Source organism: Schistocerca piceifrons, chromosome 2 (genome assembly GCF_021461385.2).
Source record: "Schistocerca piceifrons isolate TAMUIC-IGC-003096 chromosome 2, iqSchPice1.1, whole genome shotgun sequence".
NCBI classification, from domain to species: domain Eukaryota; kingdom Metazoa; phylum Arthropoda; class Insecta; order Orthoptera; family Acrididae; genus Schistocerca; species Schistocerca piceifrons.
The window spans coordinates 640223696-640238655 of NC_060139.1; the positions used below are offsets into that span (position 1 = coordinate 640223696).

General features: G+C 36.5%; 1 protein-coding gene across 1 annotated transcript in view; it reads right to left on the reverse strand.

Moving 5' to 3' along the window:
- The window catches only part of LOC124776988 (phenoloxidase 2-like), a 309427-nt gene that overhangs the window by 203323 nt on the left and 91144 nt on the right, over positions 1 to 14960 (reverse strand). The gene's annotated exons all lie outside the window — the stretch shown is intronic.

Genomic DNA, 14960 nt, shown 5'->3' on the forward strand with positions numbered 1-14960 from the left:
TGATAGGAGCTTCAAACATATTTTGCCTCTGTATATGTTCTGACACAATCATCAGCCTATGTTGTAGCTGGTGTACTACTCTGGGTCCAGTGGCAGCAATGTAGGTCACAACCGTGGACAGACTTGTGGCTTGCTGCAAGTCCCTGAGTGGGCTGTGGATATGACAACAGACCCAATACACATTGGGGGCCCTTCTCTGTATCATCTGGATTCAGACCCATAGGCGTGATGGACACCAAGTGGACAACTGAGAATGTCAGATGTTTACCATGTGGGATGTCATCTTGGAACCAGACACTATGTCTGCTTTTCTCAGTTCTTGGAGCAGGTGCAAACAGAACTTGTCTTGGTGGCAGCAAAGGATGCCTTTATGAGAAGATATCAGGCAGATTTGCTGGATGAAAATGGATCCACATATTGAGCCAGGCATATTTCTGAATGCGTGTGGCCATATGGAGATGCCCACCTTAAAGGTGCAGCATCTTCTTTTTCTTCTTGTAGTGACAGAAAGATGATTTGTGTTTCAAGACCCCATTGACAATGAGGACATTAGAGACTGAACACAAGCTTGAATTAGGGAAGCTGGGGAAAGAAATCGGCCATGTTCTTTCAAAGGACCATTCCGGCAATTGCCTTAAACGATTTAGGGAAATTGTGGACAACCTAAATCTGGATGGTTGGATGAGGATTTGAACAACCATCCTCCAGAATGTGAGTCAAGTGTGCTATGCAATGTACCATCCCATTCAGTGTGCTAATGGAGGCTGCAAAAAATTTAGCAAGGTACAGTGAAGGTGTTGAAGCAAAAGTTCCACCGAGCTTTGATCTTCAAACAGTGTTGTCCAGTGCAAAGATACAAAGGAGATCAGTGAAGAATCAATAGGAGTGGATGTCAAGAGTTTTTTCATCTGTGTCTTAAACATTCCCACAAAATGTTCCACCATACCACTAAAAGTAGACTGAAATGGGTATGGTAACTTGCTTAATTCCATTCTAGGTGCAAAAACTGCAAAAGTAAACTGTAAATCATTATGTGACAAGAGTTTGTGGGAGTCTTACAATATAAAAGATAGTTGTGAGGGCATTAGTGGTACTTTTTGTCATGCTTTGTTGCTGTTTTGTTTTATATGGTGGGTGCAGTGTCAGCTTGCCTCTACATGGTTGCACATTAGGTAATGCTAAATAGCTGACATCATAGGTTGCCATACAGTCTTTGGATCTCCTTGATAAAGCAAATTATACTTGACACTACAGTAAATTTAACTGGTCCTTGATAAGAAATCTTGGTCACTGTATCAAGACCTGCGAAGTCAACATAGAAGGGCTAAGCTGGCCCAAACATCAGTTCCTGCATAAAATACTGGTAGATAATGCTATTGATGTCTTAGCCATTCAGGATACTCATACTAAGAGTGGAGACCAGTTAACCGAATGAGCAAAAATACCAGGATATGACCTTTTAGAAGCCACATTTCACCCTACTTATGCACGTTCCTCCTCATAACATACCAACCAGGTTAAGACAAGCCATTACCAACAAACTCATGCAGTCTTCATTAACTCGGGAGAAATAATTATCAGTAACGTGTATATAAACACCCTGCCACTGACTAGACACCAGAAGCTCTGCCTTTACTGCCCCACCCAGTGGTTTGTCGAGGGGACTTTGTTACCACTCACAATTGAAGTGTGGGACCAATGATTGCTAAAGTGAAACACCAACAGACTGGACCAATAGTATCAGAGAATTTCTGCTCTTTGATCCAAAAGAAAAGAGATATTTTAAATCAGCAGCTTGGAAGCAAGAATACAACCCAGATTTGTGCATCATAAGCAAAAATATTGAGAACATGCCACTGCAAGGATATACTTCTAGACTTCCCATATGGACAACACTGACCAGCTCTAATTGAAATAGAAATGAGCATCCCCCCTGATCAGCTCCTATCCCTGTCCAAGATGGAATTTTAAGAAGGCAGACTGAAAGAATTTCTTCTCCACCCTAAACAAATGCCTAGGCTAGATTCCAGCTGCTATCAAAAGCTACCAAAGGTTCATAAGAGCAATGCCCAAAACAGCAACCATCCCTATAGGAGTCTGCAAAGTGTAAATACCAGAATGGAAAGCTGAGTGTGAAGAACTGTACAAGGAGTTCCCCCAAAGAATGGACAGACAGATAACTGACAATCTGCTATGCATGCTGGATGTGGTTTGACACAAGGAATGGACAGAAGCAATCATGAACCTGGACTTTAAAAGATCTAGTAGGAAAGCCTAGTCAGGCCCTGCAGTCAGACAGAATTGCAAATATTGTCATGACTAGTTCAAGAACATCACAGAACAAAGCACACACCACCCATATCAAACATAAACTCAAGGCTTTGAAGACACTACACCAACCAGACCAGTTTTTCCCATCCATATAGTGTCAATGAAGTAACAATGGTGATCAAAGATGTTAAAGCAGGAAAGGCATCAGGGCCTGATGGAATTAATCTGGAGTTCCTCCTGGATTGTGGTAAATAAACCAAAAAATTGTCAGTTAAGTTCTTTGCCAATAGCATGATGAAAGTAAGAATCCCAAAAAGATTGAAAAATCCAACATCATCTCTATTATTAATCCAGGAAAACCAAATATGAGCCAAAGAGATACTGTCGAATAGCCTTTCTTTAGCTTAATATACAAGCTTCTTGAAAGAGTCATCTACAAAAGACTCTTACCTCTCACATTTGATAAAATTGCTTGAACAAGCTGGCTTTCACCCAGAAAGAAGCTGTACAGACCAAATTATGTCCCTCATGACCTATTATAAGAACTTTTATAAAACTTGAAAAACATCAGCTGCATATGTACTGCTCTCAGCAACTTATGACACGGTATGGTGATATGGTCTTCTCTACAAACTTATTCTCATAATCTCATGTAGCTAAACAGTCCAGCTTGCTGGTCGGTCATTTTGGGTCATAATGGACAACAGGATAAACTCTTGAAAGATGCTAAATGATCAGGGATCTGTCTTTGCCCAGTTGCTGTTCAATCTGTACATCTCTGACAGGCCTGAAACTAGATCTTGTAAGTTTGGATATGCCAGTGATTGGATGCTGGCAGTGAGACACCAAAAGTTTGAAGAAATAGAAGCCAAACTACCATCTGATCTGGCAATAATGGGAACATACTTTCAGAGATGGAGACTGAAACAAAACCCCACCAAAACAAAAATGACTTGCTTTCTTTTGTGCAATAAAGCAAGCAAGAGACAGCTCCATGTCCACTTTCATGGCAGACTACTTCAACACAATCAGCATCCACAGTATCTACATGTTACATTGGGCTGGAGACTGTTCTACAAAAAGCAGCTGGAAAATGCCACAGTAAAGCTACTGTGTGGACAGCCTTGGGTTCCACTGCCAGATCTCTGAACATTTCAACACTTGCGTTAGTCTACTGTATTGTGGAATATGGTGCTCTGCTATGGCTCAACAGAGCACACACACAGTTGCTAGATGCACAACTGAAGAACACAATGAGAATTATCTGTGGTACATTAAGATCAACCCCCACTGCATGGCTGCCCTTATTGAGTCACATTCTGCTCCATGGCCTTTGCCAAAAAGCAGTTCTTCTCCATGAATTTAAATGCCTACAAGGCAACCCACAAGACCCTAGCCATGAGTGTTGGGTTCGAACAGTGCTGGTTGCTACAGCTGAGAAGCCCAACCTTTCTGAGCCACTTGCACAATATCCTCATCTATATCTTACCAGTACATAATTCCCCGGGGAAGATCCTACATTCTGGAAATGCCCCAGTGGGATTGATCCAGGAATTCCAATATACAGGATTGCTGAACTTCCAGTATCACTACTCATCACTGGCAGTCATGCTGATTCAACAATAGGACAACTTTAAAAAGATGCAGGACATGATAATTTGAAGCAGAACAATGAATTTCCACAGAAGCTGTGAAGGGCACTCAACAAGCTAGTTTATACAAACTGGCAAGCCTATCCCAAAGGTGGATCTTTGTGTATGTGGCTGCTGCAACATATCTGGTAGTGAAAGGAAATTCTTCCATCATCTGTTCTGATTGTGAATCAGAGTGAATACAAACAAATCATAATCTGTTTTAATGTGGCAGACCAAGGCATACTATATTCAAGGGATCAATACTATAATTTATATGAAATCTGAAAGACACTTTTTTCTGTTCACAGATACAGAAGTTTATGTTTTGTCCAGCTACACATGTTAACCATTTGTCAAAATGTTACCACTGATTGCAGCTTATGTGATGTTTTAGCAGATATGTATGAACTCAAGTCAAAAGTCATGTGCATGTAATAATATGTACTGTTTCATACATATCTTGTGATGATGTTTAATACACCTGTCAAAACCATTTAATTATATAATGCAACAAAAGTAAATAGACATCTGTTGATCATTTTCTTAATTAAAGTGCTTGTCTGAGTTGTGTTAAAGTCATAAATGTCTTCAGTTTCAAATGTAAATATAACATGTCATATTATTCTGAGTAAACAGTTTATGTCTACATATCACTATTTTCCCCACATTGAAATGTACTTAATCTGGCATTAAATTCTGTAATGGTAAATTTACAAAACTTGTAAGTCCAACACCTTGTATGCAAACGTTGATTACTGTGAATGTACGAATAATAGGGTGCCTGAGCCCATGAGGGTGAGTTGTTAGTGATGGGTTACTAGTGGATCAGTGCTAGAATCAGTATGAAATTAGAATCAGTTTGGGTTGCCAGTTTTTGTGATGAAGTTTGGACAGTTAAATGTAAGTGTAACTGAGGCAGGACATTGGTAACGGCATAGTATTAACCTTGTTAGTAACCACTTACAAATCACATTCATCCTTAATCCACCAAACAGATTAGATATGAAGCTGTCGTGCTTTTCTGAATTCTGGAAATAGATGTGATAACATATTCCTATCCATGTGTATCTCATTCAGTCAAGATATCAAACTTTAAAAGAGGAAGAAGTGTTAAATAATAATTTTGGAAAGTTTGCTGATTAATGAGAAACTAGAAGTTAAAAGTTACCTTGTTAAATCTAATATTGACACTGGTGGGTCTGATGATCATGTACTGGAGGGGGGTAAGAGATATTGTCATTTAACTGTAATGAGACTACAGAGGAAATTGTTAATGAATATAGTAATTATGAAAGACATCAGGTTAATTATAAGAAACTGATGTAATGATTTATGTTGAAGTTCAAGAAGAAGTAATGTGAGTTAAATGATAGTAATGAAGATAATTAGTGAGTCAGGATACTGATAGGGAGGTTCATGAGAACTGAGTTTTGTCAGTCAACATTAATAAGTAATCACTAGTGGGGATAAGGAAGAGTATGAACTTCTGTAAGGCAGGTATTTTGAAGGAAATTTGCAATAACTATAATGGCAATACTGTAAAATAAGAGCTAATTTAAAAGAAGATGTATCCAGATTGGTGGTTAAAGATGAAAAATAAAAATGAAAAAGACGAAAAGATAAAAAATAAAAGATGTGCTGTACAGCCATGAGCACCGGCATGGCACCCTCCTATGCCACCCCTTTTATGAACCATCTAGATGAGACCTTCTTAGCCTCCCACAACACCAAACCCCTAGTTTGGTTCAGTTTCATTGACGATATGTTCATGATCTGGACTCAGGGCCAAGACATCCTATCTTCGTTGGTTCACAATCTTAACACCTCTTCCATCCACTTCATGTGGTTCTCATCAACCCAGTGTGCCACATTCCTAGATGTTGACATCCTCATCTCTGATGGTGCCACCTGCACATCTGTCCACATTAAACCCACTAGTATTACCCGCATTTTAACAGCTGTCATCCCTATCACACCAGAAAGTCCCTCCCATACAGCCTGGCCACCCAGGCATAGTATATCTGCAGTGACAAAAACTCCCTTTCTCAGGGTCCCACCAAGGCCTTCACAGACAGTTACTATCTCCCAGACCTAGCCCGCATACAGATCTCCTGTGCCATTTCCCTTCACACTCCCAATCATCGTAACACCTCTAAGAACCAGCCACAAAGGAATGTCCCCCTCATCACTGAGTACCAACCTGGACTGGAACAACTTTACCACATCCTTTGCCACAGCTTTGATTACCTTTCATCATGCCCTGAAATGAGGGACATCCTATCTGAGATACTTCCCACCCCTCCTAAATTCATGTTCCGTTGATCACCCAACCTCCACAACATCCTAGTCCATCCCTGTGCCACTCCTAACCCCAACCTGTTGTCACAAGGATTGTATCCCTGTGGAAGATCCAGGTGCAAAACCAGCCCAGTCCACCCACCCAGCACTTCCTATTCCAGTCATGCTACAGGTTTATACTACCCCGTCAGAGGCCAGGCCATTTATGAAAGCAGCCATATCATTTACCAGCTCTGCTGCAATCATTACACAGCTTTCTGTGTTGGTATGACTACCAACCAGCTGTCCACCAGGATGAACAGCAACCATCAAACTGTAGCCAAGAGTAAAGTACACTACCCAGTGGCACAACATGCAACTGAATATAATATGCTTGATTTCAATGGTTGCTTCACTACCCAAGCCACATGGATCCTTCCCTCCACCACCAGCATTTCTGAACTGCACAGATGAGAGTTATCAAAAATGTTCAAATGTGTGTGAATTTCTACGAGACCAAACTGCTGAGGTCATCAGTTCCTAAGAGAGTTATCCTTACAACACTTTCTCCACTCCTGAAACTATCCCGGGCTCAAGCTATAGTAACATACTGTCCCAACTCCCTCCACCCAACAGTTTCCACCCCCTCTGTTCTATCATAACCTCAACATTCTCATCTCCCACCCTGTTTATTTTCAGCACTCTGACAACACATCTGCCCATCTTTCCTCCTCCTCTCCTTCTTTCCCCACCATCCTGCCAACAACCTCCTGACGCTGAGCCTGTGAGCAATCTAGCCCTGCACACTCCACCAGACAGCATTCGTCTCTCTCCCCACTTGTACACACTATCCCTTTGCCTTCGCCTTCCCTGTGCTCTCCAGACTGCTGCTTGCATCCCACATGATAGCTGCATTGCAGCCTGAGATGCTGGTATTAGCAGTCATGTGTGCGTGAGGTGGCTTTCTTGTATGTGTGAATGGTGTGTGTCTCTTGTTTCCTGATGAAGGCTGTGGCTGAAAGCTTTATGTAAGTGCTTTTAATTGTGCCTGTTTGCAACTTGAAATATGTTCTTTACAACTGAGAAACAGATAGACCTTGTGACTGTAGGCACATATGGAATGTTGCCAAAAACAAAAGGTGGTTTCTGCTGTATTTTTGTGAAGATGAATATATTTTCCAAACTTACAAGATAGATCCCCTTAAGAAAGGAACAAGTAGAAACATTATTTCAAAAACTTATAACAGGTTATTTTCCAAATGTGGGTATCACCAAAGCAATTATTTCTGACAATGGGACTCAATTCCATTTAAAAATGTCGAAGAACGTTATAGCAGGAGGAGAAGTAAATGACTAATTAATTTTTGCATTGTATCACCATTAAAGTAATCCCATAGAAAGATGTATGTGGGAAGTTATGACATTATAGAGAACCTATTGGGAAAAAATAGACTGAGTATATAAACAGTTTTGAGGATATTTTAAACAGTTTACATGACACATACGCAGGGATCTCATCTTATGAAATACTGCACAACAACAAACATGTCAACCTAATAAATGAGTTAATACAGTATTCTGCTTGCAAAAGTCTTACAACACGGGAGAGGAAAGAAATTGCCAGAGAAATTATGAGCAAACAAGAAGAAATCAGGAAGCACAGACGTGATAATAAACATAAAGTAACACTATTAGAAGTAGGTGATTTGGTTCCTGTTAAGACTACTGAGACATAAAAATCTGTGTGTGGTGAGTTTATGAAATTTTTTGACATTTACAATGATCCCTTCAAAGTGAAAATCCATGAGAATTTACATACAAACAACTGCAGGCTAATATACAGGAAATAAAGAAAACTTTTTGGCTAAGAAATGTAAGAGTAACTGAACTAAAACCTTATAACAGGTGAGCAATGTGGTCAACTAATATGTACATGCATATCAGAAATGAACTATTAATTTACATTTTACAATACTACATCCACTTCTGTTCTGTCAACTCGTCAAAGTTATCTCCTGCTATCGATCTGTCTATTCTTTCTCATTTAGCAATTTTGAGTAATTATTCTGCTGATATCTGACCAATTTTACTATGATCTTACATTAGCTCAAATTCTGTGCAAACGTAATGTTACTTACTATGCTGTTACTTATAATGCTAAATCTGTTACTCTTCATGTGATAAGATCGCTACTTGATATCTGTCTAGATATTATACCTGATCTATGACTTTTCTGCTCTTTGCAGATCATCATGTTGTCCAGTGGGACATATTACCATCATGTTATTCCAAGTAATGACTTTATCTCCAAACATTGCTTTTCAGTCTAATTAACCTGAAGTTAGTCTCATTTCCCTTCAAATGAATAAATCAACCCACACAAAGTTAAAATCTGTAAAAGTGAATCCAACAATTTGCATGTAAATTTTGCTTATTTTGAATGTAAAAGCAATAGGGTGTCTGAGAACATTGAGTTGAGTAAGTCAACGCTGAGTCAGTATTGTATCAATGTTAGAATCAGTATGGAACAGTTTGAATTCTTGGTTTTTCTGACAAAGTTTTGTTAGTTAAATGAAAGTCCTGATAATTGAAACATGGCGTTTTTCAATGAGAAGATTGCAGGCAGTAAGTCTGTAATGTGAAAGAGTGACATGAGACATTCAAGAGCCTACAATGTATCACATGGCACATCAACCATTGATTACGATACCTCTGTTGCGAATAGCACTTATTCATTATGTACACCAGTTAAACTTTGGTTATTCATATATTTAGTATTTTAACTATGATTTATTACTCATTTCACAATTAAATAACTTTCTAGCACACAATCAGCATCATTAAGTATTTTTTTGATTACAAAAATAATTTCATTGTTGTCTATATGTAAAAATACTGACAGCAGCTCTTGAAACTTTCCTACAGTAAAACTAACCTATGCTTTAAAATATATCTTATAAGAATATCACAAATTAATGTTAGCATTTCATTACAAGCTGTAAATTAGCAGACATTCAAAAATTAATTGAAAGTATTGTTACATTAAAAAAGTGTCATTCCATTACAGCTCTACATTTTACCTGTAAGATGCATTTAATTGCTCTAGAAAACAATAAAAATGGTTACGATAATACCACCAAATATACTGAGGAATGTTACAACCTGTAGGTAATCACAGCAGCATGTCAGCCTTTTTATGGTGAGTTGATATATAGAGTGTTGGTAATTTGATAAGCAATGTAACCTCTGATATTTTCAGTTTGAAAACAATGCTTATGATCTGTAGTCAGATGAAATTTGCTGCCTTGCAGGAAAATACAAAATTTCTACAATTTTTACTTCATATTCCTCTGTCTGTCAATAATTTTCTACGACAATGGTCAGCATCTTATAGGTGAGTGTGATGGGCTATTCTGAATCATCCAGTTAGTTATACAATAGAACACCCTGTGAGGGTACAAAGCTTTTCAGAATTAAATTCAAGATTTTCTCTTAAGAGTGTGAGCATGATGTTTTTTGTATCCTCATCATTCAAAAATTAGTAAACATGTTGGTGATTAATGTTATGTGAAAAATTATACTTTTAAATAATAAGTAGATGCATATTTTTATACATGTAAATATTTGTTTTGTGTTGTATTATTTGTTTTAGGTAGTACTTGGGGGCTGTTGGAGATCACTAGCATACACCTTTACATCACAGCAAGTCCAGAATGGAGCTTCTAACACTGCACAGATGGTTTAAGGGGAGCCACAGTGTGGGTGACATAAAGAGTTATCAATGAAGACATTATTTAGTGATGGATTTTTATGACATTTGTAAGATATCTGTAAATGGTCTTGATGTGAATTTAATCTCCACTCAGAAGACACATCTGTAGTTCATCATGTAATGAATCATCATGTTCACATGAACTAGTTGGAAGTTATTTCCAGAGTATAAAATGAAAAATAATTAATCAGTAATATACAAAAAAAAAAAGAACCTTACCAATATATTTTCGGTTTTGCCACACAGAACTCTCTCATGTGATCACTGTGAAATCCAAATCTACAAGGAATAACCTCAAATTTAAAATCAAAATACAGTATGAAACTAACTAAAAAGATTTTGCTACAAGAATTTACTATGTTTTTGTTATCACATACTCTCTCATGTGGTGACTGTGTGTGAAACACAATTCTGAACTAAAGGAGTTCGAGCTGAAAACTAAAGAAGAATAAGCCACATATTAAAAAGAATAAAACAATATTTTCATTTACTGAAGAATTCTTTAATTACGATTTGGCTTATCAAAATCCAAGAATATTTTGCTACTTCCATTGATACAATGTGAACGAGAACTACTGAGACAAAATAAAGCAGTTACATATCTGAACATTGCCATACAGTGACTGAGATTGTTTAACTATGCAAAATAATAATAACTAAAGACTTTGCAATTACTTTGAGTGCAAAATACAATTAAATACTGAGCTTTACAATATATCTAAAGTGAATTAACGGACAGTTTGAAATAACACTGAAGAACCGTGATAACACATTGTGAATTATGTGAACAGAAGATTTACACCACTGAAGAGCTAATGTTAACTGGAAGTGACACAAATGTTTACTTAATACATTAGAACATCATACGTTGCTTCATATTTTGAACTGGAAACAATTTTGAATTATTTATCATTTAGATGTAAATTTTTAGTGACAACATTAATAAATGAGATGTTCTCAAGTAGATCTACAAGAAAAAGATTAGCATTATCCACTAACTTTTGGCAGCAAATATCAAATGTTGAGATGATTTTTGATACACTGAAGAAACTGAAAATTGATCTCAAGTGAAAGTTAGACAAGAGTTGTGAGACCTAAGTTTCTCTTGGACTATACAGTGTTCAAATAACTTACAGGGATTCAGCTGGATGACAGTGTGTTAAGTGATAAAAATTTCAAAATATTCCTAAACTGATTCCTAGATGTTTTCAATAAAACGTTTCCCCCTCAGGCCTGGTGACAAGGAGTGACCAATAAAATAAATTGAAGTGAACTAGGAATAAAAGTTTCTAGGCCAGGAAAAGACAGCTTCACAATGAGTTAAAATGTAACAAAAATTCTGTCTTTGTGGGTTATGTAAAGAGATATAAAAATATGTTCAAAAAAGGTGTACAGACAGCAAAAAAATTGGCTAACATAGTGTATATTAGTAAACATGAAAATAAATGAAAGGCAATTTGGGGTGTTATTAAATTTAAATTGAGAATAAAGAACAAGTGCCAAGAAATTGTCCAAATTAAACTTCAAAATGATACAATTATAGATCCTTTTTATATGTCAAACTGTTTCAAAGATTTTTTCATAAATGTGGCAAAATCAGAAGTAGGTATCACAGCCCACCAGGACAAGGTAGATGTCAACTTTGTAAATATAAAACAAAATGCAAGACTCAAAACATTCAAAAGAATTATCCCAAAAGATGTAGAAGATGCTACAGTGTCTTTAAAAAACAAGAAATCTGCTGGATGGGATGAAATTCCAACCACTGTAGTCAAGGCTGTTTATAACATCATTTCTCATCCATTGGCTAAAATTATTAATCACTCATTTGAGGAAGAATATCTCCTGGGTGTGTTAAAATATGCTGAAATAAGACCATTGTTCAAGAAAGGCTCACCAGACGACATGGGAAATTACTGCCCTATTTCCCTGCTTCCAGTTTTTGCTAAGGTGATAGAAAGGCTTGTTGCAAAACATATCGAAAACTTTCTTATAGAAAACAATATTATCGTTAAAAATTAGCTTGGATTTCGAAAGGGGAAAAATACAATAAATGCTATTAGGGAATTCATTGAAAAGATAAGCTCTGCTTTAGGCAAGGGTAAAAGGGTCTCACGTATTTTTTGTGATTTGACCAAAGCTTTTGACTTGATCAAAGGTTAGAGAGATATGGGATCATAGACAGGGCATTAAAGTGGTTCAAATCTTATTTATCTGAAAGAAAACAGAAAGTTATTCTAACTTCAAATGGAAAAAAATCATTCTCGGACTGGAAACAGATTTGTATGGGGGACCCACAGGGCTCAATTTTAGGGCCTTATCTTTTTCTGATGTACATAAATGATTCACCTTTAAGCATAGATGTTCACTCCATTTTATTCACAGATAAAGGCTCAGTTTTAATTGAAAATGACAATTTAGAAGAAATTCATGATTCTGTGGAAAATATAATGGGAAACCTAGAATTATTATTTCAGCAAAATGGATTAAAACTACATGTCACAAAAACACATTTAGTGCAGTTCAGTGCTAAAATATCATCAGCATCTCCCATAAAAATAGTGCATGGCAATCAGGAAATGACTGAAGCAAGTTATGTAAAATTTCTAGGTCTAAATCTTGACAAAAATTTCAATTGGAATAGCACTTGTAGACTTCTTAGCAAACAAACTAAACAGCCTAGCTTATGTGATGAATGTCTCATCTGGTTCCATCCTTACGGACACCAGGAAAAAAGTCTACTTTGAAACTAAAATTCGATATGGAATAATTTTCTTAGGAAACTCAACGAACAGCCCAAGATTACTTACACTTTAAAAGAAAATCATAAGAAACGTGTTTAGTCCAAAAAAGAATATCATGTCACCCATTACTTAAAAAATAAAAAATACTAACCATTCCTTATCTGCGCATCTACAAAATTTGTATTTTCATATATAAAAATCAAAAATCACTTGACAATTTTCATTTCAACCACAATTACAGTACTTGTCACAGAGACAGTTTCAAAATTCCCTCTCCCAACTCAACCACCATTGTACATGGGATTAAAAACTGACAATGAATTAAATAAGACAAATCTGCTAAATGTGGATTCTGACACATTAAAAAGATTGTTATTTACTACACTACTGGAAAAATCGTTTCTGAAAGTATTTGTATGGAGTGTAGCCATGTATGGAAGTGAAACGTGGATGATAAATAGTTTAGACAAGAAGAGAATAGAAGCTTTTGAAATGTGGTGCTACAGAAGAATGCTGAAGATTAGATGGGTAGATCACATAGCTAATGAGGAGGTACTGAATAGGATTGGGGAGAAGAGGAGTTTGTAGCACAACTTGACTAGAAGAAGCGGATTGGTTGGTAGGACATGTTCTGAGGCATCAAGGGATCACCAATTTAGTACTGGAGGGCAGCGTGGAGGGTAAAAATCGTAGATGGAGACCAAGAGATGAATACACTAAGCAGATTCAGAAGGATGTAGGCTGCAGTAGGTACTGGGAGATGAAGAGGCTTGCACAGGATGGAGCAGCATGGAGAGCTGCATCAAATCAGTCTCAGGACTGAAGACACAACAACAACAACAGTGGAAAAATGTTATTATTCAGTTGAAGAATCCATGCAGGACAGTTTGGCAATTTGAAAAGAAATGAAACAGTAAAGATTATGTATTGTATAATATGTTGTTAATATACTGTATAAATTGTATTGCAAGCTGCAAAATGACAATAAGTGTGATATATGTTTTTGTTAAATTGTTCATGTTTAAAAATTCAGAAATGCCTGCTTAAATATGTTAATTATTATTACCTTATTTTTTAAAAAGTAATTTGACATGTCTCCACTACAAAAATCTTTTATTTTTAACTGTACGTTATGAGACGAATATACTACATTCTACACATTCTACATTCTGTCATTTTCAAGACAAGACTGCAGCAAGTAAGCACTGTCTAAGTAAGGTTTTAAATTCACTTGTACAGTGCTTACTTGCTGCAGTCTTGCCTTGAAAACGACACGATAGTCACCTGTAAAAATATCGGCAGTTCTTAATGGCTTCACCTGGCTGTGTTCCTGTAAGTTACTTATATAAAAGTTGCTTCACAGAAACAACTATAGAAGATTCACATACATTATACATTTATTGGGTGTAAGGGTTGACTTTGGGGTGGGGAGTAGAAGTAGAGGGTTTCAAAGATCAGATGGATTCAGGGGCACCGACTTATAAAAAATATTGGGGGGGGGGGGGGGGGGGCAGAGGAGGGAGCACATAATAGGTGTCTTGCCAAGGGAAATTTTCTAAATTTTAGATGAAAAATAGTGAGTTTTAAAATTTTTTTAAACATTTTAGAGTCTTATGATCAACATTAGATCCCTGAAAACTGGACTCTGAATAACTCAACACTCTGGGAAACTCAACAAGCCTGACACATTTTTTGGCTTTAAAAAAAGAAACAAAACATAAACACGCATGCTTTTTCGTAAAAAGCTAATTTAATTTACAGTAATAATCATGCTTATAGACTATTGCAGAGCAGTAAATATAAGGCTCTGAAAAGACTGAAATTATATTTAAATAAATCCTAAACTATCATTAAAAGAATAAAACATAAAATATTGCTGTCACACAGCAATAGCACTTTGATTAGCAAGTGAAATAGCTAATTTAAGCTTACTTTGAATAAGGCTCAGGGTTCATTAAATAAAAATAATATCTCAAAGTTAACGCTTTAACATAGTTAGTAAAGTTAATATAGTATGTCTAATACTTTCAGTCAAAAAGTATGTAAATAGTGGGTTTTAATTGGGTCTTACACCCTAAAAATATTTAAGTATTTGAAAATAACTAATACAGTACTATAGTAATATAGTAATGCAGTACTAAACTAGTACTAATATATTAAAACTGAAAATTTAACATTATGTATGGATTTATTTCTCTATTTTACGAAGGATTTTAATATTGCTCTAAATGCCATTATTAGGGCTAGAGTGTCTATAGAAAG